This window comes from Diabrotica undecimpunctata, chromosome 4 (assembly GCF_040954645.1).
Source record: "Diabrotica undecimpunctata isolate CICGRU chromosome 4, icDiaUnde3, whole genome shotgun sequence".
NCBI lineage: Eukaryota > Metazoa > Arthropoda > Insecta > Coleoptera > Chrysomelidae > Diabrotica > Diabrotica undecimpunctata.
In genome coordinates, this window is record NC_092806.1 from 117,850,336 (window position 1) to 117,863,817 (window position 13,482).

Below are 13,482 nucleotides of genomic sequence, written 5' to 3' on the forward strand. Positions count from 1 at the left end.
AAGTATTTTGTAGCTGATGCTCCTGTGGCTACGTGTGGCTTTCATTGACAAATATATTCCCCGATGACCTGTAACCCATACCAGTGTAACGCTGTTATGTTCCGCTAGTATGTCAAGTTCGTGTCAGCATTACCACACTAACCTAGAGTCCACCTTATGGTTTATGAGAGCCCCCATCGCTGTTTGTCTATCTGAACATGTATTGGTCAACATCAGTTTGAAAGCTCTTATATTAATTTCTCATGCACACTGCAGTATTGCCAAAATCTCTGCCTAAAATACATAGTTATAGTCTCCTAGAGGAATAGAAATGTTTAAATTTCCAGCACTACCGAATAGTCCTGCACGCGACCCTTCTGCAGTTTTAGACCCATCCGTATACCAGTCCCAACCCTGCAGTCTGGGTCGAGAGTTGCCTCTGCCCCATCCGTCTCGTGGATAAATGTCCACTTGGAAAGGTACTTCAGGCTTGTATCTGGGTGCCTATGGTCAGAAATCATCATCTATTCGATATCCCTAGTTTTATTTATTATGTTACTATGTCCTGATCTAACCGGTCAGTTGATCAAGGTTTTTCGCAGTCTATAATATTCCATCCTCTATAAAATTACATCAGACTTATCGGCTGTAGGTACTTATCTTTTTCCTAGCCGATTTTGACAGGATTCGGTATAAAAACCACCCTTGTAAGTCTCCATGCTTTTGGTATGTTCCCCAGTTCTAAGCAGCTGCTAGCCTGCAGTATCACACATAATTTTTTGTACAGAAAATAATTTTCCTTCTGTAGAAGTATTGGATAAATGATTTATATGGCTGCGTTTGCGTTTATTGCCCATTTGATTTTTTCGTGGTTTCTCCTTTTTCTTCTTTTGCCACACGCCAGTTTTCCCTAGAACCATGTCATGGTATCCAATCCAGTCTGCAATGTGTCTAGTAGTACCAGCTTTGTGACTCAGGAAAGTGCACCGAAAAAAGTTCTTTCAGGGTCTCTTTACCATTCTGTGTATTCACAATAAAAAAAAATTTAAGCTGAAAATTTTTGTTAAGATTTTACCGAAAGATGATGCATCTACCGTTCCCCTAGAAAATTTTTTAACTTGCTCCAAATTTCGTCGTTTAATTCATTCATTGGTGCAAATATCAATTTAATATGATATTTTTGCAAATTACAACTGGTATCCGGTATCAGATAATTAAAGGCCAGCGCACATGGCTCGAAAATGGCACCCAGCAGACCAAATGAAGAGGCTGGTGGGAAAATCCCCACATGAAGCCGTCCATATGGCACAGGATCGCAGCCAATCTATCGAACTAATAATTTTTAGAGTGTCGACTTAGCTTTAGGTTTAAGTAATATATATAAATATATATATATATATATATATATATATATATATATATATATATATCTATATATATATATATATATATATATATATATTTACATATATATATATATATATATATATATATATATATATATAATGTAAGTATAGGTATTTATTTTTGTCTCACTTCATTGATGATTCATTTTATTTTCATAAGTAGCAATTTCCTTTTGACATCGCGATAAATGGTAAAAAACAAAATATTTTCCGTATCAACTGATAAAATTTTACAGGAAGTGCGAACTCCAGTTTGACGACGATAAACTTTAAATCTAATATGATCCTACCCAGCGGTTTTTGTATATCGACTCTTGGACTATAAATAGAAAGCAAGAGGAGGCCCGACGCTGCCCTTAAAGAACCTACGTCCTTCAGTAAAATAGCAAAAAGTGCATTCGAGATGCACAATACAGAGTGAAAGCAGTCGTGAAAGTTTTGCAAATCCCGTGTAAGCTAATCGGAGGTGTGTTGCCTACGTAACACCGTGCCGTGGCTATTTATAACTACTCTAAGCCGACCAACACAGATTAAAGGATGCCACACATCGACAGACGACAGTGTTTAACCACGGAATTTCACCTTTAAGCTACCTGTCTATAGGATCGAATCGTTGTTATCAGTTTTGTTTACTCGATTCCACTCTTTCAGATTAGGAATCGGAGAAATTTGGACTTTGAACTTTGGTTAAAGTTAACTCTGCGAGGTTTTGTATGTATACACCATACAATTAATTATACAGACTATAACTTTATTATTTTAAAAGTGAACAGACGGTTTCAGAGAAAACACCACGTATTTTAAGATTTTGTGTTGTTGCATTTTTTATCTTCGATTTCACTCGGTTCTGGTTCAACTGTCATTTATAGGGGTGAGTTTTCTTTTGTTTCGTTTTGTTATTGTTTGTAGGAAGTTTAGTTTTGAACAGCAGATGGCGCATATTTTATTTTAAATTTATAACATAATAATCACATTTTTCTTAATAATGCGAGCTGTTTAAAACATTGGTAAATGTTTATATTAGTAAGGACCGTTGAATTAGTCTGAGAGTTTAGTTGTTGCTTGTTTGTTTTATTTATTTTTTTATTTATTTATACGAAAATTACAAATTGAGGTAGAATTTTTTTCTTACAAGAATTTAAATCATAATTAATAAAATATAACAAAGTCTAAGTTCTTGTTTACACTATAGGGTATAGGTATTACGAACGTTGTCTATATGTTTCATAATTAAATCACCACCTAACATAAATGCCATAAATAAATTAATGTTAAATTATTTTTCACTGATCTCATATCAGACTGTGTTGGGCTGAATCTTATGGACTGGATACACGTGGATAATTTACTTTTTTATATCTATGAACGAAATTTGTGTATATATATATCGAATTCCCTTGCATTTTATGACGACAAATTTTTTCGCATGTGATACGAAAAGGTGGGTCAAAATGCCCTTTTTTAACCAGTGTGACTTTAAAATTTAATTAAAAAAATCAATGTTTTACTTAAATCGCATAAAATTGGCTGAACGGATTAATATAAGCCAAGCATAGTAGTCATTGTAAAAATTTGAAAACCAATATATTTTTTTAAATTCTGTCAGGTGATTGTACATTCCCGAAAAACATTTTTTTCTACAAGAATCTAAGGAAATATATATCATGGATTTTTAGTTTTCAAAATCGGTAAACAGGCCATTAAAAACAAAAAAAAACAACAGTAACTTTATGATTATTACAAAAAAATACATTTTGAGATCAAAATTAGTTTCAATTAACGTTTTCAAACTTTACTTGAAGTATAGTATATATTACGTCTGACTAAAAATGATGTCTGCTTACAACGCTGAGCGGCTGCTTTACAACGTTTAAAAATATTTCTTGGCCTATAAAGTCAGTATCTTGCATATCTGAAAAGATAAAGAATTGATCATTGCCGACTTTTTTTCGCAAGAAGTAGGTAGTTAAAGATTGCCTTGCTCTAATGTTTTCTTGACATTCTTTGCTTCCATTGTCTTGTTTATTAGTTGTACTTAAAAGCATTTCAAGTACTTAAAAACGTTTTTCGAGTGCAACAGCATTAAATATTCTTTTTTTCGAAAGAGCTATTTAAAGATTTAAAAATGAGCAAATCTAATGACTTCTTTCATATAGGTAATAATATGCTCTCAAGCTAATACAACAATATGATATACCACATGAGAGGCAGGTCCTTCGTAGCCATGCCTTCTACAAAAATATGGTTTTCTTGTTTTACTGATATCTTTTATTTTAGATGTCATGAGATGCCTCATATAAAATTCAATTCCAAATTCTATCGGGTTTATTGAAAACATCTAATTCGGTTAGTGTGTTAAAGAAAAATCAAAATATTTATTTATCATAAATGAGTCAGCCATTTTTTAGCGTACTAAGCCGATTGACGTTTTTTATTAAAAGTTGTCGACATTTAAAAACTCAATACTAATCTTCTCCAGGTTCGTTGAAACATAACGGAGTTTTAATACGGTTCAGATTATATTAAGACTGTTATTTTTTCCTTTATTCAATAATAAAGATGATGCCCTTTCTCCTGTTTGATTCTTGGTTCGTCGTCTGCCAATCAGAATACAGTTAGTAGCATATGGCCTATTATATACATGAGAAACTTTTCTTCTATAGAAAATGTCACACCGAGAGTGCAGTACGGCTAATATAGGAATGCACAATTGCCGGATTTCACGCCTTGTGCTTGGCGATACAAACAGGTCCAAGTGGTAGTCACAGAACCGTACCCAGATCTCTACGCCGGGCTCTGTTATTTATTATAAAATAATATATTGATAAAATAATTGCCTTCAAGTAGCCAAATAAGAGACATGAATTTGAATAAAAAGACCTTAAGTTTCTAGCGAGAATTTTATTATAAAACTGTATACTTTATTAAACTAACAAATGTATTTTAAATTACATTTCTTGATAGCTATAAATATACCGGGTGGATCCTCCGGTAACTCGATTTCCGTGCACCCAGCCCAATATCCAAGAAAAACTTTTTCTTTTGTAAATATGTGAAAAATTATCAGGAACGGGAATATCGAAAAAGCTTTGCACATTTTTTAATCCCGGCGATGTTATTAAAAAAACAAGTTGCGCACTTGAATCACTGCGAAAAAATAATCGAGGTTACCTACTCACAGATATTCAATTAATTATACTAAAGTCGTCCTCTACATCCGAGATGTCGGATTCGCTTTCGCTACTCTCCCCTGTGTTCGCGTGTATTATCAATTGGTATACGTCATCTTGCAGGTTGTCCGCAGTCCACATCTCAGTTTCCGTTTTCTCAACAACATGAGTAACATAATTGCGCCAATTTTGCTCTGTGACGCGTGCGAAACCGTCGTCGATCAACTGGCGTACCTCGTCGTTTTTAAAAGTGGTATTATGGGTACCTAAATATCGCTTAACTTGGTTCCACACCATTTCTATAGGATTCAATTCGCAGTGATATGGAGGAAGCCTTAAAATATAAACATTATGTTGTGAAGCATACTCATCAAGATGATACTTATCGTATTGATCTTTAAAAGCACGCGCTGCTTCTAATAGCTCGGATTTCATCATCAACACTCCTCGAAAAAAATGTCTTTTTCCACTAGCCATTCCTTGATTGCAGCTTTATTCCAGGAATTGTTAGGGAATCTCTCTTTTTGGGAGTGGTACGATGCATTGTCCATTACAATGGCATTCCTGCGACCATTATTTGGTAAATTTGATATTAATGTCTCCATAAACCACGACTCAAAATATGCGGCATCCATTTCATCGTGATAGTCGCCATCATTTTTCTTTGCCAGAAAAACACGCTGTGTGCCAGGAAGGAAACCTCCTGAAAAACCTGCATGTAATAAAACATATCGCGGATCTCGTTTAGTAGGTGCTTTTAAGCCAGTACTTAAACCTTTGAGAAAAGCATCACGACTGTTTTGTATCGTAGTATCGTACCATTCGTAATTTATAGATTGGCCAACATTAACCCACGATTCGTCCAAATATATGATATTGCAATGGTCTTTTCGCAAACGTCGTATAGTTCTCAAATAATTATGGCGCCAATGAATAATATCCTCTCGCTCCACCATGATGCTTCTTCGGCCACGTTTCTTATAAACAAATCCAATATCTTTCAGAAGTCTGTATAAAGTAGAAAGAGACAACGGCTGTATATTCTCATTACCTTGTATGAAGTTATTTATATGCTTTAAGAATGGCGGCAAATTTTTCATGAAAAATTCACAATGAACAATTCTCCGTAGAATACTTTTTACACCCTCGTCATATGTGAATATTCTAGAATTTGATTAACACACTCGTTTTTTACGTTTTTTTGGCGATTTCAACGTTCCACTCTGTTCTTTTTCTTTTTTGAAATTGTAAATGCTTCTTTCGCTAACACCAGTCATCAACGAAGTACGTCTTACAGCAGCACTTACATTAAGTTGTTCCGTATTTTGTAAAAAACACAACACATTTAACACTACGAGTTTAGCGCAACCGTTAAATAATTCACCGGATTTAAACTTATGGGACTCCATGCTCTCTGTTGAAACTCGGACTAAATTTTGAAGTGTAGTTTCGTTTTCCAAAAGCACTTTCACCCCCTACCCATCCTTCGGATGGATAGGGGGTGAAATAGGGAAAGCTTGGAGTTTATCAAATATTAATTATGACAAACAAGTTTATGGCCATATTTAGGTGATTATGTTAATGATGGTAATTTGTAGCAGAAGTTTTACAAAAGAAATGAAGACCTATTTATAGAAACAATATAACTGTATTTTTAATATTTTACATACAATAGAAAAAATCTAATTTCTATGAAAGAATTGAAAATTTGAATATTATATATAATATCTATAAATAATATCATTTCCAAGTTTCCAAATTCTTTCCTAGAAATTATGTAGGTTTTTTCTATTTTATGTAAAACATTAAAACTACAGTTATTGTATGTTGTTCTTGTAAAGAGGTGTTCAAATGTTACTCTTATGAATATGATTCAATTGTATATCTCATGTTGACGTTTTATATGCAAAATTCATAGTTTTCGTTGTCAATAACTCATCAACGCCTTTTTATTCTACTGTGTACGTATACATGATATAAAATATTTTACTCGTACTGCCGGCAAATGCATTTTATCCAAGCCGGTCCTGTGAGACAATGAGCAATCAACAGCTGGAGAAAACCGACAACCCTGCGCGTTTATTCTCCATAAGAAAAGCATTGCCGTATCTTACCCGTACTGCACTCTCAGTGTGACATTTTCTATAGTTAAACCACCTAATAAGTCTTAATTTACCGAATGCGGGACATTGATATTAACATCAACTTCCACGAGTTGGTTTTCTGTTTTAATGTCTAACCATCTTTCCATTTTCTAAAAAGGCTTCTTGGAGAAGGAGCAACCATTCGATTACATTTTCCCAGTCACGTGTAATTGTAGAACGCACGTTTCCCTGCCTGCAATTTTAGACAAAAAACCATAGATACAGCTGACTAGATCCCGCAAAACAATAATAGGCAATAAAAATAATATTTATAGTATTCAATTATCTTATGTTTTCTCACAATTTTATGAACCAGTTTTACTTTAATAAATGAGTTGATGATAGTGTGTTCTTCGTGTGCTTCATCCTCTAAGGACATTGGTGATCATCACGGCCCATTTTACTCTGTCTGTAGCAGATCTAAAGAGTTCTATTATTGTTTTTCCACTCCACTGCTTTATATTGTTCAACCAGGACGAGCGTCGTCTCCCCTGTCGTCTTTTTCCTTCCACTTTCCCTTATATCACCAATCGCATCAACTCATATATTTCATTTCTTAGTATATAACCAAAGTAGTTCATTTTTCTTTCATTTATAGTCTACAGTATTTTTTTTTTCTTTTTTCATCTTTCTTAATGTTTCCGTGTTTGTTATGTGTCGTGTCCATGATATTTTCCACATTCTTCGATAACACTATATCTCAAACCTGGCAAGTCTTTTTTTAGTTGCACCCTTAATTTTCCAGGCTTCAACTTCATATAAAAGGGCGGATAATACGTAGTATCTCAATACTCTAGTTCTAATTTTGATTCCCAGTTTTCCATTTCATAATGCTGCTTTCATCTTATTGAAAGCGCTTTTGGCTATCTCAATGCGTCGTTTTATTTCAAGGCTGCGCTCCCATTGTTCATTTAACGCATATCCCAAGTTATTGTATCTGGGTACTTTCTCTAAAGCTTTTGCTTTTACGTAGATTGTTTCGTCTTCAATCTCGTTCTTACTGACAATCAGGATTTTTGTTTTTTTTTGTGTTCAGAGCCATTCCATACTTCTCGAAGTACTGCATAGTGCGATCAACCAAAATTTGCAGCCCTTCTCTGCTGTCCGCAAGGAGTATTGTATCTCTGCGTATCTGAGATTATTCACTAGTGTTGCGTTAATTAATATGCCTTCATTGATGTCCTCTAGTCCCTCTTTAAACATTTCTTCTTAGCACATATTAAAAAGTAGAGGCGATAGTACACATCCTTGCCGTACTCCTCTTCTTATAGTTATCTCTTTAGATTTTTTTCGGTCTACTCGTATTATAGCTTTTTGATATCGGTATAAATTTGTAATGATTCTCAATCCTGATCATCTATTTCTGTGTTTCGTAATTATGTTTGCCAGCCTTCTGTGTCGTATTTTGTCGAAGGCTAGACATATGAATACGTCACCAACGCAGTCCTCACCACACTCTTTATATCGTTCCTTTCAGCCCTTCTCCGATTTTTTTTATCACAGAATACCCCACTCATTCACTTCCAATTAAACCAACCAGCCTATATCCTGTAGGCAATTTCTCGATCCAGTATCCCATTTTCAGTTATGTAGGAGCCAATGTATTTAAATTTTTATGCTCGTCCTAGTTTTTCTCCAAGCAATTCGATTTATCCAACCACTTCTGCTACTCCCAACCATATATACTCCGGCTTTTGAACTGCTAACTTCCCTCTTCAATAATCCTTCTCCATCTCTCCAACTACTCTTTCTCCATGTTTTTGCTCTACTCTGGTAACACGATATCATCAGCAAAGAACATTGGCCGAGGAGCCTCCTCTCATACCTTCTCTGTCAGTATATCCATAGCAAGATTAAACAGGTAGGGACTCAGTGCAGAGCCTTGATAGAAAGTCAAAGGTTGCTCTATGTTTCCCAAAAAATCCTTAATGACAAGTTTCTGTTCTGCAATAATTTTAATTTTTTTTGTATGTCATGGTAAGAATGGGCCGTAAGTTAAATATACTGAGTGGCAAAAAAAAACATATATTTATCCGATTTTTATAATTTTTGGTACATGTTCAAGAGCTGCTAAAGTCTGTGGAACGTGTTGCAAATTCAAAATATTATGTTCCAGACATGATCAATTGGAGACAGATCAAGCGATCGTCTAGGCCATGGTAAACGGTTGATGTAATGTTGATCCATAAAGTTTAATGATTCTCTGGCAACATGTGATCTGTCAGTGCCTTGAAAAAATGGGTTTTCGGCGGTGTTTAGAAATATAACGTGGTGCTGTCCTATTGCCTCTGATGAACATTAGTGGTGCCACCATAAGTAATAACACCCCATACCATAACTCCCACGGTGTGGTGAACGTGCCGCTCTCTGTCAAACTGCGGATAACGTCTTTCACCACGTTGCCTTCTCACTCTTGCCCAACTATCGTGCATCCCCAGACAGAAGCGGGATTCGTCACTAAAAAGCATTTTGATCAATAAAAAAAATAACGCTTCACAATTCGCTACACGAAATTTAAAATTTAAATGACACCGTAAATTCAATAAAACTGAATGATTCTTTATCACCAAACAATTCACGCAGCCACCAAAAAAACTTAACAGATAAACCTGAAAATTTTATCGCTTGTTGTTTATGGCAAGATAAGTCGATATGTAAAAATTGATGAATGTTCATAAAAATAAGTAGGTATTTACTTTGTTTGTCACTCAGTATAGTTGGATAGATTCGTTTTTGTTTCTGTCAACACTTCTTTGTTTGATAGTGTTCTTGGACGATCTGTTTGCATATTTATTTTTTATTTCCTTTTACGCTTTTACTTTAGTTTCTTTTTTCATATTAAACTTGTTACTTCCGTTATATATTGAAAAATTTATGTGTTTGCATAATTTAAACGTGGGTAGCTCGGATATGATGAAAATAGTCAATGTACCATATCTGTGCTTTTAGATATTCAATGTTAACGTTAGAACAATGTGCAATAATTAATTCTATAAACTGTTAATATTTGCACTCAGCTGTTTATATTTTGTCCAAATAGTGTTCAGTCCACTATTTAGTATTTCAAGGTGAAGTTTATAAAAAAAATATGTTTGTAGCGACGGGATCATTGACTCTTAACGTTTAAAATTCGAAAATAAACGAAATGTAGAATTCATGAAATAGAAAGAAATAGAGACGGAAAACCCAAAAATACACACCATAGGCGGATTCAATGGGGGAGGGGGCGATGAAGTGGCGGGAAGTGATTTAATTTTTTTTTAACTTAGCTTAAGTTGTATTAGTAACTTTGAAAAAGCAACTTTAAGGTAAGTTTTTACTGGAGCGTCTGTTGCGATCATCGCTCAAAGATCGCGGTGTACCGCTTGTGCAGTCCGTTACGGTGCCGTTTTGACTGAAGCGTCTGTCGCTGGAGCCTCTAGCGTCGATCGTTGGCAGAGCTGGTCCGAGAGCAGACCCAGTCGCAAACGCTGAGCGACTATAGTGGCTTGTACATGTGATTTTGAGTTTTTTATGTGAGAGATTCTCTTCTGGGGACACTGGATATATAATATAATTTGTAGATGAATTTTTCATATCCCGTTTTACTAAACTTAACACAAAAATCAAACTGAAGTTCATTCAAACGAAAGAACCGTGAAAACTTAACATCATCTCCTAATAAATGGTTGAGTCATTAGAAAAATATGACGAAAAGTCAATAGCAAGTGCTGAGTGACTATAGTGGCTTGTACATGTGATTTTGAGAGTTTTTTTATTTGAGAGATTCTATTCTGGGGACACTGAATATAGAATACAGTTTGTAGACGACTTTTTCATATCCTGTTTTACTAAACTTAACACAAAATCAAACTGAAGTTCATTCATTGCAGGTTTTTCAAATCTTGGAACACTTAACATTTATAACGTTTTTTCGTCCCCTCTTTCTTCTGCTAGCAGGCATTTTAACAATAATTGTATTCTTTTACATACTCTCGAAGAGATTTCCAGCATATTATTATTCTACATATTATCGAAGATTTAATAAGAAGATTAAGTCAATAGCAAGTGCTGCTCATATTCTTGCTGATAAATACTGTGTTTTCTGTTTACTGTTTTTTCAATGAAAATTCAACTTCTGCATATCAAACTGGAGAGCAGAATTGGAATTGTGAGAAGCAAATTGGCAAAGAGAACAATACGACGTTTCTTATGATAGTATAAAATTATTAGATTTTGATATCTATGCTAAAATTCATATTTTGTTGAAAATTTTAAATTTTAAATCATTTATCAATATGTTATTATAAACTAAGTATATAGAATATAGGTAAAACACATAAAGATAGGACGTCTAAGGTGGGTGGGCCATGTTATGCGGATGGAGCAAACCGACCCAGCTAGAAAAACGCTCCTTGATAGACCTATTGGTCAAAGAAGAAGAGGAAGACCCAGAACAAGATTCCTAGATAACATCGATGAAGACATGAGAAATATGGAAATACGTGCTTGGCGGAGGAAGGCGATGGATAGGGACGACTGGAGAAAAATTCTTGGGGAGGCTAGGACCCACACAGGGTTGTAAAGCCAAAATGATGATGATATAGAATATAGAGTGGAGACCAAGGCAAGAAGAAATACGGAATAGAGGACGCCCACCAACTAGATGGACATTCCACATAACATTTTTCCACAGTATGTTTTCTCAATGTACTCTCGTCCGGTAAGGATTTATTAAGATACTCGTATTTTTCGAAAAAGCATTTAAAACTAGGGTTATTAACTTTATATAGAGGAATGTTGGATGCAATCATCATCTGGCACAAATCAAATTTAAATGCGTCTTCCTCCTTTTTTTTTGAACTGCTTAAACTATCCCGCAGAGATATTTGGGCTAACTTAGAGGAATTTAATTTTTCCAAATTACTTTTATGAAGTGGGGTTCCACAATGTTGGTCAATAAAGTACTTTTTTCTACTTGAAATCTGAGAATTTAAAAAAAAATAATTAGAATTCTAAAACCGCTTTAGAATTTAGTTATGTTGTGGCACGAGAAAAAAAGAGAAAAAATAAAACTTACCGATTTGCCGCATGGTTTACAAAATGCTCCATCTCCTTTTAGAGAAAATTCCGAATAAGGTGCGATCCATAGCCTTAATTTAGATGTCATCTTTTCACACAAATGTCTAAAATGTTTTAAAACGTGTTCTTTGCTTTTCGGTATACGCAACAAAACTAAATTAGGATATAGCAATTTGTGACTAAACTCTGATACAATAACCGATTGTACAACTGATAATAAACTAATAAAGCTTAGGGATTTCCAAATAGTTAACCCTCAAGTGTCGATCAGGTACATTTTCCTAGAAATCTGTTATATAAACAAACCATTGATATTTTATTATTGACCCAAAATTTTATTATAGAATGGTTTAGTAATAGAATAATATCATGGGTAGTACCATGAGATTTAAAAAAAGGCACAAATAGGCGGAATTTACGAAAAAAGGCAAAAAGTGCAAAAAACAATTATAATAGGCAAAATAGGCAAAAAAGGCATTTTGCCTATAATCCGAGCTTTAGTCATTAGCATAAAGGAGGATATTTTTGGATCTGTGCAAATTTTTCTATAAATTCTTCTGAAGATACTGCCTGGATCAATTCAAATTCGTTCTCTTCAGATTCATTAGACGTTTTATAGTCTGATTTTTTAGATGCAGTCTTCACTATTGTTACATTCTTGAAACGGTCGGACTTAAATTCTATATCTAATATGTCAGATAAATTATCAAAAAGGTGCTTTAATTATTTATCTATCAATTGTCTCTTTTAGATCCTGGATGAATGAATTTATCTTACAGTACAAATAAAACATAGTAGAATGTATCTAAAAAAACATTTTATAATTATATACATTTAAAATATAATTGAACAATAATTATTCACGTTATTTTAATTGACTGCTGATAACAATTATCAATAACAAAAACATCAATAAAATTCGATATTCCATATATTATAAACCAATAAAAAATAGTTAAACAGTTTGGGTCTTTAAAATGAAGATAAGCTAACTAATGTGATGCTTGCTTTGCCTTTTCTTTTCCTCTACTGATCCTATTTTGACTCTAAAAAACATTTTGAAACATTTTGGCTTCAATCCAAAGATCCTCAAGACAGAGAAATATACGCTAAATGGAATAGAGAAGTTAAAAAAGACGTGGATAAGGCGAAAAATGTAAACTGGGAGGCTAAGTGTGATGAACTGGACAGATTTATGGGTGGAACAAAAGTGGCACAAGCTTGGAAAACATTAAAACAGTTTAGGAAAAATGAGAAAAATGAAGACATTTCTCTCATAAAGTTAAATGAATGGGAAGAATATTATACGAAACTTCTGAAAGAGGATAGAGTAGAGTACAGATGGGAAAAGATAAAGGAATTAATAGACAACAGAGACGAAAGACAGGAAATCCCTTTAATAACATTATCTGAATTGACGGAAACCTTAAAAGAGGTTAAAAACGGAAAAGCCGCAGGGCCTGGAGACATTCCCATAGAGCTGGTTAAATATGGGCCGACTGCACTTTTAGAATTAATAGTAGACCTTTTCAATAAATATATGTGTGGAGACCAGGAAATTCCTAAAGATTGGAATAAATCTTATATAAGCTCCATATATAAGAGAGGGAATAAAAGAGACTGTTCCAATTATAGAGGTATTAGTGTGACGAGCTCTGTGGGCCGGTTGTACGGCAGAACATTAAAGAAGAGGGTTGAAAGACAGATACAAGATATTGAAGA

The 13,482-nt window shown here is 34.2% G+C and overlaps 1 protein-coding gene across 1 annotated transcript in view; it reads left to right on the plus strand.

Moving 5' to 3' along the window:
- Nucleotides 1-1,926: 1,926 nt before the first annotated feature.
- Nucleotides 1,927-13,482, plus strand: part of LOC140439910 (uncharacterized) — a 71,034-nt gene continuing 59,478 nt past the window's right edge. Inside the window, exon 1 of the mRNA XM_072530081.1 lies at nt 1,927-2,256. The gene's annotated coding sequence lies outside the window, so the exon portion shown is untranslated. The remainder of the gene's footprint in view (nt 2,257-13,482) is intronic.